This window comes from Artibeus jamaicensis, unplaced genomic scaffold (assembly GCF_021234435.1).
Source record: "Artibeus jamaicensis isolate MK-2021 breed Jamaican fruit bat unplaced genomic scaffold, CSHL_Jam_final contig_456, whole genome shotgun sequence".
NCBI lineage: Eukaryota > Metazoa > Chordata > Mammalia > Chiroptera > Phyllostomidae > Artibeus > Artibeus jamaicensis.
In genome coordinates, this window is record NW_026521839.1 from 1,707,383 (window position 1) to 1,724,471 (window position 17,089).

The window sequence follows — 17,089 nt, forward strand, 5'->3', positions numbered from 1 at the left end:
TTTTTTTGATCCACTCATTTACTGATGGGCAACTAGGTTGCTTCCAACTCTTGGCTATTGTAAATTGTGCTGCTATGAACATTGTGGTGCATAGGTTCTTTGATATTGATGTTTTGGGATTCTTAGGATATAATCCTAGCAGTGGAATTGTTGGGTCAAAAATTCCATACTGTTTTCCATAATGGTTGTACCAGTCTGCAATCCCACCAACAGTGAACTAAGGACCCCTTTTCCCCACAACCTCTCCAACATTTGTTGTTGGCTGCTTTGTTTATGATAGCCATCCTGACTGGTGTAAAGTGGTATCTCATTGTGGTTTTAATTTGCATCTCTCTGATAGCTAACGATATTGAGCATCTCTTCATGTGTCTTTGGATCTTCTGTGTGTCCTCCTTGGTGAAGTGTCTGTTCAAGTCCTTTTCCCATTTTTTAATCGGATTGGTTGTCTTCTTAGAGTGGAGTTGTGTAAGTTCTTTGTATATTTTGGAGATTAAACCTTTGTCTGAGGTATCATTGGCAAATATGTTTTCCCATACAGTTGGTTGTCTTGCTAATTTAATACTGTTTTCTTTAGCCATGCAGAAGCTTTATATTTTGATGAGATCCCATTTATTTATTATTTCCTTTATATTCTTTGCTCTAGGGGACATATCAGTAAAAATGTTGCTGCGTGAAATATCTGAGATTTTCTTGCCAATGTTCTCCTCTAGGACTTTAATGGTGTCACAGCTTATATTTAAGTCTTTTATCCATCTTGAATTTATTTTGGTATATGGTGTAAGTTGGTGCTCAAGTTTCATATTTTTGCACGTAGCTGTCCAGTTCTCCCAGCACCATTTGTTGAAGAGACTATCTTGACTCCATTTTATGTTACTGCCCCCTTTGTCGAATATTAATTGACTATAGAGAGTTGGATTTATTTCTGGGCTCTCCATTTTAATGCATTGGTCTATGTGCCTGTTTTTATGCCAGTACCAGGCTGTTTTGATTACAGTGGCCTTGTAATACAATTTGATATCAGGTATTGTGATCCCTCCTACTTTGTTCTTCTTTCTCAAAATATCAGCTGCTATTCGGGGCTGTTTATGGTTCCATATAAATTTTTGAAGTGTTTGTTCTATGTCTGTGAAATATGCCATTGGTACTTTAATAGGGATTGCATTGAATCTGTATATTGCTTTGGGTAGTATGGACATTTTGATGATGTTAATTCTTCCAATCCATGAACAAGGTATATGTTTCCATTTGTTTGTGTCTTCCCTGATTTCTTTTTTCAGTGCTGTGTAGTTTTCTGCATACAGGTCTTTTACCTCCTTGGTTAGGTTTATTCCCAGATATTTTATTTTTGTTTTTGCTATATCGAGTGGGATTTTTTTCCTTGATTTCTGCTTCTGCTGATTCATTGTTGGTATACAAAAATGCCTTTGATTTCTAGATATTGACTTTGTAACCAGCTGTTTTGCCAAATTCATTAATTAGTTCGAGCAGTTTTTGGGATAGAGTCTATAGGATTTTCCATGTACACTATCATATCATCTGCAAACGTTTTTTGCTTCCTCCTTTCCTATTTGGATGCCTTTTGTTTCCTTTTCTTGCCTGATCACTGTGGCTAAAACTTCCAATATTATATTGAATAAAAGTGGTGAAAGTGGACATCCTTGTCTTGTTCCTGATCTTAGTGGAAAAGCTTTTAGTTTTTGCCCATTGAGTATGATGTTGGCCGTAGGTCTCTCATATATGGCCTTTATTATATTGAGGAATGCTCCCTCTATTCCCACTTTGCTGAGCGTTTTTATCGTAAATGGGTGTTGTACCTTATCAAAAGCTTTTTCTGCGTCTATTGATATGATCATGTGTTTTTTGTCTTTGCTTTTGTTTATGTGATGTATTACATTTACTGATTTGTGAATATTGAACCATCCTTGCATCCCTGGGATAAATCCCACTTGGTCATGGTGTATGATCTTTTTGATAGATTGTTGGATGCAATTTGCCAATATTTTGTTGAGGATTTTTGCATCTATGTTCATCAGCAATATTGGCCTGAAGTTTTTTTTCTTTGTTGTGTCTCTATCTGGTTTTGGAATTAGAATGATGCTGGCTTCATAAAAAGAGTTTGGGAGTTTTCCATCCTTTTAGATTTTTTGGAATAGTCTGTGAAGAATAGGAGTTAGCTCTTCCTTAAATGCTTTGTAGAATTCTCCTGGGAAACCATCTGGTCCAGGGCTTTTGTGTGATGGGAGTTTTTTGATTACTGCTTCAATTTCATTTGCTGTTATTGGTCTATTCAGGTTTTCTGCTTTTTTTTCATTGAGTTTTGGAAGATTGTATTTTCTAGAAATATGTCCATTTCCCCTAGTTCTCAAATTTCTTGGCATACAGTTCTTCGTAGTAATTTCTTACAATCCCTTCTATTTCTGTGGTATCAGTCGTAATCTCTCCTCTTTCATTTTCGATTGTGTTTATTTGTGTCCTCTCCTTTTCTTGATGAGCCTACTTAAAGGCTCGTCTATTTTGTTTATCTTTTCAAAGAACCAACTCTTGGATTCATTGATCCTTAAAATTGTGCTTTTAGTTTTTATGTCATTTAGTTCTGCTCTGATCTTGGTTATTTCCTTCCTTCTGCTTGCTCTGGGCTGTCTTTTTTGTTGTTCCTCGAGTTCTTGCAGGCGTAGGGTTAGGTTGTTTGTTTGAAATGTTTCTATCTTCTTTAGGTAGGCCTGTATTGCTATAAACTTCCCTCTCAGGACTGCCTTCACTGTGTCCCATAAATTTTGGGTTGTTATAAGTTCGTTTTCATTTTTTTCCAGGAACGTTTTGATTTCTTCCCTAATTTCATTCTTGTCCCATTCATTGTTTAATAGCATGCCATTTGGTCTCCATGATTTTGGGTGCTTTGGGTTTTTTTTTTGGGGGGGTTGGTTTCCAATTTCAGTCCCTTGTGGTCAGAGAAGATGTTTGGTATGATTTTGATTTTCTTGAATTTGTTGAGGCTCGTTTTGTGTCCTATCATGTGGTCTATCTTTGAAAATGTTCCATGTGCACTTGAAAAAGAATGTGTATTTTGATATTTTGGGATGAAGGGCTCTGTATATATCAGCTAGGTCCATTTCATCAAGGGTGTTGTTTAATGCTGCAATATTTTTGTTGATATTTTGTTTGGAAGATCTGTTCATTTTTGACAGTGGGGTGTTAAAATCCCCTACTATAATTGTGTTGCTGTCAAAATCTTTCTTGAAGTCCTCTAAGATTTTCTTGATATATTTGGGTGCTCCTATGTTGGGTGCATATATATTTACAATATTAATGTCTTCTTGGTGGATTCTTCCCTTGAGTATTATGAAGTGACCTTCTGAGTCTCTCCTTATGGCCCTTTTTTTGAAGTGTATTTTGTCTGATATGAGAATTGCTACCCCAGCTTTTTTTTCTTGTTCGTTTGCTTGAAAAATTTGTTTCCAGCCTTTGACTTTTAGTCTGTGGTGATCTTTTATCCTGAGTTTGGTCTCTTGTAAGCAGCAAATGTGTGGGTGAGTCAGGCTTTTGTCACTTGTAGCTAAAGTCCTGGTTAACCTTGGTGTGCCTATAAAGTAAAATATGTATTTAGGATATTTAGCATATTATTGTTTTATTTTTTATAATATTGTGCAGTTTATAATATCTACCCATTTATTTATCTAACTACAGGGGTGCACATACACACAGCATTGTTTTCTGAGACACTAAATATATGAAAAATAAAAAATAAATCCCCACCAATTTATTTATTTATTTTTTAACATTTTATTTCTTTATCTTTAAAGGGGAAGGGGAGGAAAGAGGGTGAGAAATATCAATGTATGGTTTGCCTCTCATGCATCCTCTGCTGGGAACTGGCCTGCAATCCAGGCATGTGCCCTGACTGGGAATCGAACTGCAGTAGTTTTCTTTGCAGGCCTGCACTCAATCCACTGAGCTACACTAGCCAGGACAATCCCAAGCCATTTAGAAGCATGTTGTATACCATCTGTCTTTTGCTGTCATATGTTTCAAACGTGTTCCTTAATAATTAGAAGTTTATGTCTTTCAGATTCCTATCATGAAAGACTTCAGTATCCTGTCTTACATAGTTGTCTCATCTCTTTATCACTCCTTTACTCTCATACCGACATTTGAGATTATTATTTTTTCCATGATCAAAATTAGTTTTTCTAAGAATTTGATGAGAACAAATTTTTAATTAATTTTGGATCTCTCCTCTCTTCTAAGACTTAGAAGAAGATAGTCTTAACAGTAAATGATGCTTGCCTCCCTCTACTCACTCAACAGGGGCAGGTTATTAAGACAATTCGCAATACGAATGCCTTCTTTTAATTCTATCATAGACATTCTTTAGATGCTGTCATATACGTTACCTCATTTGTTTTTCAATGTGCATAAATATGCTGAAATTCCCACCTGTACTACACAAGAAATGAATACGAGAAAGAAGGTGGTCTGCCCTAATTTGATAGCCTGCCCAGCTATCAAGAATATGGATTCAAATCCAAGTCTTCTGGCTCTAAACCCAGTGATATCTCTACTCAGAGCACTGACTCTTTTCTCTGATCCATACGCAGAGGTTCTGGCTGCACTTTTTATAAAAATAGTTTCTGTTGTATTAGTCATGTTGAAAATAACTGCAAAATCACCTAACTTCATTTCTTTCAAACTTGAAAAGACAGTGTTAGGATGATGGCCTACAGACTGAAATCATGAAAGGCACATTTCTTGTCTGAGATTCAACTTAGAAAAAAATGTAAGTCTGGGTATGAATTCTTGGGAATTGTCAGAAGAGAAAAAGATTCTCTCTTTTCCAGCACAAGGCAGTGGGTACAGCTCTTCTTTGTGTCTTCTATCACGACCGCTGAAGCTTTCCCTGTGTAGCTCTGCTCAGTTCGGTCATTCATGCTGCCCTTTATATTAGATGCCACTTTGATTCCCAGCCATGTCTCTTCACAAGGTTGGATGTTAAGAAATATGTGGATTAGCTCAGAAACTAAAAATACATTCTTCTTCTGCCTGGTTAAATCCATTGAACTCTAGCCTTGATCTAACTCTATCTTTTATTATTTATTAATATCTGTATCTGTGATCTCAAGTCACCCCCACAGCCCATGTATTCAGGTGACAAGCAGAGTTTGGGGCCAGAACAGAGCTCCCCAGGTAGTCTGTGCCCTGATAATAGCTTCGAAGTCTTATGTCTCTCAGTGAAAAGAGAGAAAATTCATCACAGGTTACATTCTTTTCTGGTGAACAGGATACAAAAACTTTCCTGTCATTTATCATCTCCAGCCTTCTCCATGTTGCACAATAAATAAATCTGTTTTCATGTCTCTGGCTTGTGACTGGCCATCATCTGTTATGGAACTACATGCTTTGGGGGGGAGTTTGGCTGAATTTATGTCAGGAAGAGGTCATGTTAATCTCAGGGGGGAATGTCCCTGATCTGACCCTGTTCAAAAGATTCAGAAATAATAAGTCACAATCCATAGTAAATTGCCATGTATTTATTACTTAAGGGCATTTATCATAAATCATAAAGTTTTGATTTTGAATTTGAATTTTACATGTAGGATTTTTGCATTGGGTTCCTTCCTACCTTGTAGGGCAAAGTAAAAACAAGGATAATGCAGGTGGGGTGAAAGTAAGGTTACAGAAGTATGTGAAACACAGAGCTTATTCTTGTGTTATTATTTAATAATTATGGTAATATTGTCCATATGAACAACTGTAAATCTGCTTTACCCCACCCTATATAAGCATCTGGTTTTGCATTATATCAGAGGTGAAAATGATTTCTATTCTTGCCATTATCATATCAAAACACTATCTTAATTTTTCTTTTTACATCATGCTAGAGAGAAAAATTTAAGAATGTGTGTAATCGTCCTATATATTTTGCCAATCCATTATCTATTAGTTTTTAAGCTAATAACACCCACATTATCATTTTGGGGACCACCACTTCTCCAGCGTGCATCCATGTGGTTTGGTGCAGGCTGACTCTATCTCCTATTCTGAGAAGAGAAGCAGGATTCAGGTGTAGCCTATCACACCCACACCGACCCCATGACTAGCCCTGGGAAGGGCAGGTGACCGAGGCAGGCCAATGGCATTCAATCCCAGGGCTTTTTAAGGAACTTTAAGTGAAGCTGACTTTCCACTGGGGTTACTGAGATGGTGGGGTGTAAATCTGGAAATTGTGCTATTTATTTTACCATCCCAAAGGCAAAGGCTACTAGGTAATTAGCTAATATGAAAGAAAGCAGAACTGAGAGATTGAGAGACTCTCTCAGTATCATGAGGCCCAAAATGCTGCTCCCCCAGCCATAAGAGCCAGGGGCCTAAGGGGCAGGCCCTGTGTGAACTGTGTGAGCCTTTGGCATTAGCTGTGCAGTGAGGTAACTCAAGGGTGAGAGGAACCCACCACCTTCAGCAGGACCATGCAAAGCAGATGCTCAAGCTCTTATGCCCATTTAGATAAGCAAGTATAAGGACGACAACTATTGGGTCTCTAAAATTGTGGTCTTGATGTTTTCCTCTGTGAAAGTGTTGCCATAAAGAGTATTAATATTCTCTGGAATGGTGCTGTTATCAGAACCAACACAATGAATAGCCATATTCCTTTCAATTTCCTTCATTAAGAGTATAGTCTCATATTGAACAAGCCATTCATGCATTACTTATACTGTGCTAATGTGAGGGAAGCATGCTTGACTTTGTCACCAATATGCACTTGAATATTTCATCAGTATTCATCTTCTATCATAACTCTGTAAGTATTCAAGAAATTAACCTCTGCTATAGTCCTGTAACATGCCTAGTTAAGAAAACTCTTATCATTTTTCCTAGTAATATTTCAAAGCTCACGTCAAATTTTGTGACCCAGGGACTTTTGGAACTATTCTCCAACATGAAAATTTTATCCTGAACCTGCAAATTTGTTCATTACTTCTACATTATTACCTATTTTACATAATTTTATGTGTGTATTGTACACATTTTGACTATCTTAATAACTCTTGTGACATGTCATATATAAAATATGACTGCCCTGAAAATAGCAATTTAAAAGTTAGACTTATAAAGTGTCAATTTAAATTTGTATTAGGAATCAGATTTCTAATACATTTAATACTTGCTTTCATGGCAGTAAACAAAACTACTGTGAAGTTACAGCTTACCCATAAAGTCCTAAAGTAGAATAGGTATTTAATACAACTGCACTTTACCAGTTAAAAAATTAGGCTTACCAGGGACTTCTGCCAAGATGGAGGCATAGGTGGATATCCGTGCCTTCTCACACAACCAAGTTTAGAGACAACTAAATATTAGCAACAGAAAACACAGCCAGAACACAGAAAATTGAACTTTTCGGAAGTCTGTTAACAACAAATTCTTCAGTCTGACCGCGTCATAACCCAGCGACTCTGAGTGGCCCGGCCCTGGTGAACTACCTAAGGCTCTGCCCCTACCCAGCAGTGCAAAACAGCAGAGGGTGCCACCATTTCCTCGCTCTGACCACACCCCCACATACAGCATCACAACCCAGCGACCTGGGAGTCCAAGGCTCCCTTCCTCACACTTAAAGGGCATGAACAGACCAAAAATGGCTCGAGAAGATCTCAAAGCCCCAGAACCTATAAGTCTAAGCGATGAAGAAATAGCAAAACTCTCAGACGCACAGTTTAAAACACTGGTGATCAGGATCCTCACAGAACTGGTTGATTATAGCCATAAATTAGACAAATATATGAAGGTGAAGCTAATTGAAATGAATGGAATTGCACAGGAAACCAATAGTAATGAAAAGGAAACTGGGACTCAAATCAATGGAGTGGACCAGAAGAAAGCCAATAATGGCCAAACAGAAAAGTGTCAAGAAGCAAGAATTCAAAGAAATGAGGAGAGTCTTAGGAACCTCCAGGACATCTTTAAACGCTCCAACATCTGAATTATGAGGGTACCAGAAGGGAGAAAGGAACAGCCACCAGTGAAAAACTTATTTGAACAAATAATAAAGGAGAATTTCCCCAATCTGGCAAAGGAAACAGACTTCCAGGAAATCCAGGAAGCTCAGAGAGTACCAAAGAAGTTGGACCCAAGAAGGAACACACCAAGGCACATCATAATTACATTAGCCAAAATTAAAATGAAGGAGAGAATCCTAGAAGCAGAAAGAGCTAAGGGGACAGTCACCTACAAAGAAGTTCCCATCAGACTGTCAGTGGATTTCTCAAAAGAGACCTTCCAGGCAAGAAGGGGCTGGAAAGAGGTATTCCAAATCATGAAATCCAAAGACCTACAACCAAGATTGCTCTATCCAGCAAAACTTTCATTTAGAATGGAAGGACAGATAAAGTGCTTCTCAGATAAGATCAAATTCAAGGAGTTCATCATCACCAAGCCCTTATTATATGAAATGTTAAAGGGATTTATCTAAGAAAAAGAAGTTAAAGAAACATGAACAGTGAAAGGACAGCAAACTCACAGTTATTAACAACCACACCTAAAACAAAAGCAAACTAAAAGGACAGCTAGATCAGGAGTGGAAACACAGAAATGAAGATCTCAAGGAGGGTTAGCAACAGGGGAGTGGGAGGAGGAGAAGGGGGGAGAAGGTTCAGAAAATAAGTAGCATAGACAGTAGATAGAAAATAGATGGGGGGCAAGAATAGCATGGGAAATATAGAATCTAAAGAACTTGAGACACATGGTCATAAACTAAAGGGGGGGTAATGGTGGGGACGGGGAGTAGGGTGGAGGGGAATGAAGGGGGGAATAGAACAACTGTAACACCATAATCAATAAAAAAATTTAAAAATTTTAGGCTTACCTATTATTAAAACATTTATCTATTTATTCCTTTAACATTTGTAGCAAAAATACACTTGTAACAAAGTTTTAGATGAAGAAAATTAATCAGTATGGCCATTGTCAATAATTAAAACTATTTTATTCTGTCACTTGAACTACTGAAGTAGCACATACTTGGGTTAGAACTAAAACAGTTGTTTGAAAAGTTAGTATAGTAGTGATGTAGGGCAGTTTTCTGATCAAGGCTGTGAAATTTTTGATGGCCATGACTATGCCATATTTGCTTTTAAACTTTTAACATACAATAAATTAGTAAGAAAGTTTTTTTAACTACTTGTTATCTATAAAAGACAACTTTATTTTTTCTTTTTTATAATCATTTGTATTGTTATTCTGTTACAATTGTCCCAATTTTCCCCCTTTGCCCTCTTCCACCCATCCCACTCCCCACAGTCAATTCCAACACTGTTGTCCATGTCCATTGGTCATTTTCACATGTACTTTGTCTAGTCCCTTCCCCTTCTTGCTACTATTATCCTCTTTCCCCCTCCCCTCTGGTCACTCTCAGTCTGTTTCATGTTTCCATGCCAGTGGTTCTATTTTGTTCATTAGTATATTTTGTACATTACATTCCACTTATACACCAGGAAGACAAACAATCCAATTAAAAATGGGCAAAGGACCTGAATACACGCTTCTCCAAGGAAGACCCACAGATGGCCCATAGATATATAAAAAGATGCTTACATCACTAGCCATCAGAAAGACGCAAATTAAAACCATAATGAGATATTACCCCACATCAGTCAAAACAGCCATCATTAAGAAATCAAAAAATAACAAGTGCTGGTGAGGGTGTAGAGAAAAGGGAACCCTCATGCACTGTTGGTGGGAATGCAGACTGGTGCTGCCACTGTAGAAAACAGTGTGGAATTTTCTCAAAAAACTAAAAATGGAACTGCCTTTTGACCCAACAATTCTGCTACTGGGATCATACCCTAAGAATCCCAAATCACCAATTCAAAAAACATATGCACCCCTATGTTCAGAGCAGTACAATTTACAACAGCCAAGTGCTAGAAACAGCCTAAGTGCCCATCAGTAAATGAGTGGATCAAAAAACTATGGTACATTTACATAATGGAATACTACACAGCAGAAAGAGAGAAGGAACTCCTACCTTTTGTGACAGCATAGATGGAACTGGAGAGTATTATGCTAAGTGAAATAAGCCAATTGGTAGTAAGAAAGTTTTTTTTTTAAGATTTTATTTATTTATCTTTTAGAGGGAAAGGGAAGGAGAGAGGGAGAGAAACATCAATGTATGGTTGCTTTTCGTGCGTCCCCTGCTGGGAATTGGCCTGCAGGGAACTGGCCTGCAACCCAGGAATGTACCACGACTGGGAATCGAACTGCAATTGTCTGGTTCGCAGGCCCGTGCTCAATCCACTGAGCTACACCAGCCAGGGCTAGAAAGTTTTTTTTTTTTATTTTAGTCCAGCAGTTGAATAAACAGTACTGTTATGTTCCCATCTACTCTGTAGCTACTGGATGTAGCTCAAAACCATAGACATCCCTGTCCCTTCTCAATAGTGACATGCTACTTACTAGCTGCAAAATGGAAGGCTTACCCCCTCTCTTTGGGTACACTGACAAGAAACTTTATACGCACATCATTAAAGGTATTACAACTTTTTGTGTTTGGAAACAATGGGCTTACTGCTTTATTTCAGGGAGCAGATGTCTTCTTTCTCCACAAATATGTAAGTTCCCCAATGGCAAAGACTCTGTCTTGTCTGTTGCTGTATCTTCATTGCTCGGCCAGTAACATGGGACATAATAGGTTTTTGAACAAATGATTGATGTGGTGTCTCTCTGGTAAAATTCTCACTCTTAAGCACTGTTGGGGGAAATTGATAGCTATTTTAAGACAAACACAGTGACTAAAGAGTGATTTGTTTTTGCAGCCCAGTTGTTTTTGCAGTCTGGTGGCTTGTTTTGGCCCAAAGAAGCCAAAAGCCTCTTTTGGCATCTCTGGACTACTTATCATCTACATGCCAAAGATAACGCTCTGCTTTCTCCTTCTGTAATTGCCTTCTGCTTTCACACCAGAAGTAAGGGTCCAAATGATAGGCCCTCCCTTGCTCTATAAAAATAACTGCTCCTCCACTGCCCAGTGCCCAGAATTTGGAGACTGACTCCTCTGGGTCCACATATGTAAAATAAACTTCCACTCTGTACACCTGAAAGTGGCTGAGTTGTTTTCTGTAACAGCACAACAACAAACAACAACAATTAATAAGTTTTTAAGATTTGTTCATAAGAAAGCCAGTAATAGGACTTTGAAAATGGACACGACTGGTGTAGTTATCTTGATTCAAATAAAGTTCAATAAAGAGCTCAAAAATTCTACAAAACAAACAATCTATTGGGCTCTTAATCCATAAATTTACTGAGATCATTTTGGGTAACTAAAATGCTTCTAAAACAAACACCATTCAAAATATATATACTATCATGCCCTGGCTGGTGTGGCACAGTGGATTGAGTGCTGGCTGTGAAGTAAAGGGTCATCAGTTCGATTCTCATTCAGGGCACATGCCTGGGTTGTGGTCCAGGCTCCCAGTAGGGGGTGCATTAGAGGCAACCACATATTAATGTTTCCCTGCTTCTTTCCCTCCTTTCACCTCTGTCTAAAAATAAGTCAATAAAATCTTTAAAAAAATAAAAATACATATTGTCAGGACTTTTGCAGGACATGAGAATCCTGAAACCATGGATTGCCTATATATGCTTTAAGTCTTGCTTTCCATACTTTTATCTGGAAGTCCTGCAAGTACCCTAAGCATCAAACAGACTTTTGGCCAGTGATGGTGGAGTCTACATACAAATGTGCTTTGTGGTGTTCTGGGAAAAGACTTTCAACTTGTTGGCTATGCTATTCAGTGTGGCTGCGTTGCTCACTGTGCTTTTGAATACACTGGCAGTATTGTTATGCATTCTGGACCATTAGTGGAGGCTAATTCAAAATTCAGATACCGCCTTTGAAGAAAACCTTAGTTGACACTTTTATGGCATCTAAAGAGGTGACACTGTTTTTGCAAAAAGCCCAAGTGACCCCAAATCAAATATTTGTAAAATAGTAATTGATTTGGGAGGGACCAAATCTTCACCAGATTTCTTTAAAATCCATAGTTATGTGCCAAGGGGTTATGTTTGGTTAGAAGGTGATTATTTAGAGAATTATCCATATTCCAGGTATGGGGGCAACTTCTCCACAAGTCCCCCTGTTTGCCACGGACATGAGTGAATATGGGGGAGACATGACGTGATCTGCTTGGGGATGAGAAGTGAGCTGTGGCCAGTTTCTCAGGGGAAAAAGGCCAGTAGTGGCCAGTTTCTCCAAGGAGAAAAAGGCCTTGAGCCCCCTGCTCCATAGCCTTTTATTGGGTTCTAATACACAGGAATACAGGGTGGCAAGGATCAAGCAGTACATAACATTTCAAAGAAATCTGAGGGTTTCAGAGTCTGTCAGGAACAGAGTTTTAGGGTTTTCTGCTCAAACCCTTAACTTATGAATCAAAGCACTCTCAGCAGAGCAGATTTTGCAGGTTTATCAGGAAGTCTTTGTGATGCCAGATTTTTCCCCAGGACACCCTCTAGCAGGGTAAGGAGATGCACTCCTCCCCAACAAGTATTCAGGCTTAAGGGGATTAGAGCCAGGAAGCACTTCTCCCAGAGGACATGGGGACTCAGGCTATCTCAAAGCCAGGGGGCAAGAGTCCATTGCTCTTTGTTGCAGCCCCATGAGTCCTTCCATGAAGGCCTCCTAAGTGATCGAATATGGCTTAGGTTGCCCCCTGCTGTGAGGGGTCTTACCTGTCATTGACTTCCAACCAAGCTTTGGGGGCAGGGAGAGGAAACTGAGGCAGCGCTTGCTACCAGAGACAAGCTTTGTCTCCTGTGGCTGGCACTCCCAAAGGACGTCCCTGGCCCTTAGCCACGAGGGGTCAAGATACAATTCCTAAAACCAGGCAGAGTGGTCTACAACATCCAGGTACGATGGACCTATTCAATATGGACTAATAAGAAGATGTATCTTCTTTAAGATTTAGCCTCTGAGTGATTTTGGATTTCTACATCATAGCCCCAATGGCCATAGATCTTCTGATGATTATCCAGCAGTTATTCTTTTGATTTTATTATTTCTTCTATTCAAGTGAATTTATTATTGCTACTGAAACCATTTACTTAACAAATGAACTATTTGCTAGTATTTTAGCTATTTTTAATTATTAAATATAAAAGTAACACAATCTGTAAGCTATATTAATTCAAAATATATGGATAAAAGTAATCTAAAAATTATCTAATTAAATATATATATATATATATATATATATATATATATATATATATATACATATTCTCCAAGATTTATAACTATGGATACAATAAAATCACTTTATCCAGAGACTATGGAGAGTACAAATGTAAGATGATAAGTAAGATGATAAGCAAGATGCGTAGTAACGTGTCATGTCATAAAATGTTTAAACCTCTGCATGGTGCAGGGATGGTACAGGGATTTAGCTGATGGCAGAACTGAATTCATGCCATTGGCAAGCATTATTGGAAGATGACTGCAACTACAAAATAGGTATTAATGATGACAAAAACTTAATGTGTTTCAGCCTAGGGTGAAAATAAAATCAAGGAAATATTGTAACATGACATAGCTTTGAACACCCAAGGGGAAAAGCACACTTTGGTAAAGCATGGCAGACTAAAAGCATTACATGTAGCTAGAATCTGGCAAAGTTTGGACATAACTAGTTGTCTTGTCCTAAGGTCTCAGCTACTGTGAACTGAATAATAGTCCTTTGCACTTTCTCTTTCTTTTTTCCCTTTTTTATTGCTTTTCTATGACACTTGTCCCCATTTCCCCCTATTACACCATCCTACCCGACCCACCCTCACCTCCCACATTCAATCCCCCAATTCTCTTTCTATTAATATTCATAACATTATTTAATTCTGGCCTACATAACTTCTTCTTATTCTTATTTTTTAAGGTAAAGTAGATTTTAATAAACATGCAAGTTTTTAAAAATTATTTATTTATTTGTATTGATTATGCCATTACAGTTGTTCTATTCCCCCCTTCATTCCCCTCCACCCTACCTTAAGAACCCTTATTGAAATTAAGGGTCCATCTATCATGGCCATGATTTTATACAAGCCTTATCTGACCTACAGAGTTTCAATGCAAATCTGAGCAACCAAATACAGAATGGTTCTGCTTTCTCTGATACAGGACCTGTGTGATTAGGATGATGGGGAGATTGAGAGCCTGCTTACCTTTTAGACAGTGTCTTCAGTGTCTCTCAACTTTGATGAAATATGACTTGGGGAATGCAGACCGTAGAATTCTGAATGAACACCATATACCCCCCTCCCAACATGTAAACACATACACACACATCTTCTATAAATCTCTGGTCTATTTTTCCAACTGCGTAAGATGTCCTTTTCATAGAATAAAAACATAGTCTACACAGTACAACCTTTGGTTGAGAGTTATAAAAGTCAACTGGTCATTTCTTGTCCCAATGCCAAGCAACTGGTTTCATTGATTTTTTTTTCACTACACAAACCCCAAATAGTATTTCATTTAAAAATCAAGCAGAGTTAAGTCCAAACCAATTGCCACTTATATCATCACATTCAACAGAAACGTTTTAGTTGGACTTTCACCATTATTTTGTTCCAGGCAGACCTCTATGTAAAAGCACTGCTGGACTAAATGGCTGAATCAAACCCCAGTAGGAAAAATCGGCATGAATAATCATCTCTATGTGTAGTGCCATTGTGGGACACAACAAGCAGCAACTCTTAGGAAGAAAAGAAATAAAGGGATCCCTTGTGTCCTGAGACAATGTCTTCACAGTGAACAGAGACACCATTCCATTATTCTGTCATTACCATGTATGTGTAAGGCAGCAGGATGACATCCAAGAAAGAGCATAAAACTAGCATACAGGAGAACTTAATGATTAAAAAACACTGGGCTTTGGAGTCAACCAGACAGATTTGTATCCAGATTCTTCCAGTTTATCTCTGGGCCCACTTAGGCCCTGGGGCTCTACTTCTGTGTCTATAAATTGGATAATGATAGTATCTAACTGCCAACTTGTGAGTATTAAAAGAGGTAATATATAAAAAGATGTAATTTCACACAGCACATGACATATAACAAGTACTCATAAATGATAGCTCTTACTCTGAGGAGAATTAACTATATCATTAACCAGCAATGTAATATAGTTGCTGATTGATAACAATAACTGATTAATGAATTCTTATTTTGGGCTGATGACTATACTAAACATTTTATCTGAACCAAATTAACACAAAATTAAAAATTCAATATAAAAACAACTTCTCTCCTTAATGTTTAGATGATGAAAGCCATGACTCAAAGAGGTTAAATTGACCATAGATGTCGGATCAAGTTTGACTGACATCAAAAGTTGAATCAGGCTATAGACAGGCCAGACCCACACATTTACCCCAACATTCCCCACTTATCAAAAAATAGAGAATGCAAAAGAAGGCAGAAGAAAGTAATTTATACCTATAAGACCAAAGAAAAAGAAGGGAACTGAAATTTCTTGAATGTCTATTGTACATGAATTTAATACCACGTTAGTCCACTTAATTATCATTCAAATTCTTATTGCACCTTTGTTAAATTATAAGATGGCATTCAATCTATAGGAAAATTAAGAATAAGTTTTAAAAACACTCACATCAAGAAAGAACATACTGAAAACAGAATTAAGATTTGCCGAAACTCCATTAATGTACTCTTTTCACTGCATAGCCATAAGTAACTAATGTTCATAATTCAGTATTTCCATTACTTTTAAATACTTTTACTATCTGTATTTATCTTAAGCAATAGAAATCAATGTTTATTATATTTCAACTTCCATATAAAGCACTACACTTTATGTATTTTTTCAAAAAAGTTTTTTACTCAAACACGAGACTATGATATTTACCATTTTGATATACATAGCTGTGATTCCTTCAGTTTCAAGACTGTATATTATTCAATTTCCATAAAATATCACCTTTTATTTATGTATGTAATTTTAAGAAAACATTGTGCTTTATTTAACAATTTCTTTCCCTGTTGAGGCTCCCCCACCCAGTATTGGTGTAATGTTTCTCTTCACATTGGCTGCATGTTACTCACTGCCCACATGCCAGTGCGCAGGGCTTTCTCAGAACATGTCCTTAGGAACTGGGAGGCACAGAGACAATGAGGGTTTTTAACTAATGCTTATACTTAACGCTTCTTCAACTTCACTCGGTATTGCCACTTTGTTCCTCCTTTAGTATACTAATGCATAAGGGTTTCTTTTATTCCACATATTCTTAAACAATTGACATTATCAAACTTTGACATTTTTGCAAATGTTATGGGTACATATTAGAATTTAATTGTGTTGAAATTCCATCTCATTACTGCTGAGGTGGAGGACATTTTTTTCCATGTTTATTTGGTATTCAAGTGATTTCCTCTACATTTCTGTTTTTACATTTGTCATTCTTGTAAACAGACTGCCATGTTTTTCTTATTAATATGTTGGGTTGTTTTATTATGAATATTGATCTTTTGTTAGCTATTTATATTGTTAATATCTTCTTTCAGTCTTTGGAATTTTTTTCCTTTTGAAAATATTTTTGATAAACTTTAAAAATTTTTTATTTAGTTATTTTTTAAGTACAGTTTTTTGTCTATTTCTCCTATCCCAGCCCCCCATGCCCCGAGCTCCCCACCTCCCTCCCATTTCTACCCCCCTTAAAGAACCTATGCACCACAATGTTCATAGCAGCACAATTTACAATAGCCAAGAGTTGGAAGCAACCTAGGTGCCCATCAGTAAATGAATGTATCAAAAAATTGTGGTACATATACACAATGGAATTCTATGCAGCAGAGAGAAAGAAGGAGCTACTACCCTTTGCAACAACATGGATGGAACTAGAAAGCATTATGCTGAGTGAAATAGGCCAGGTGTTGAAAGACAAATACCATATGATCTCACCTTTAACAGGAAGCTAAACAACAAAATAAACAAGCAAGCAGAATAAAAACAAAGACATTGAAATAGAGAACAGGGGGACAGTGACCAGAGGGTAGAGGGAGGGGAATTTAAGGGGAAAAAAGGGAGTGATTTGA

At 37.5% G+C, this 17,089-nt stretch overlaps 1 pseudogene; it reads left to right on the forward strand.

Moving 5' to 3' along the window:
* LOC119055803 (mitochondrial inner membrane protease subunit 1-like) overlaps positions 1-13,058 on the forward strand; it is a 63,945-nt pseudogene extending 50,887 nt beyond the window's left edge.
* Positions 13,059-17,089: the final 4,031 nt, after the last annotated feature.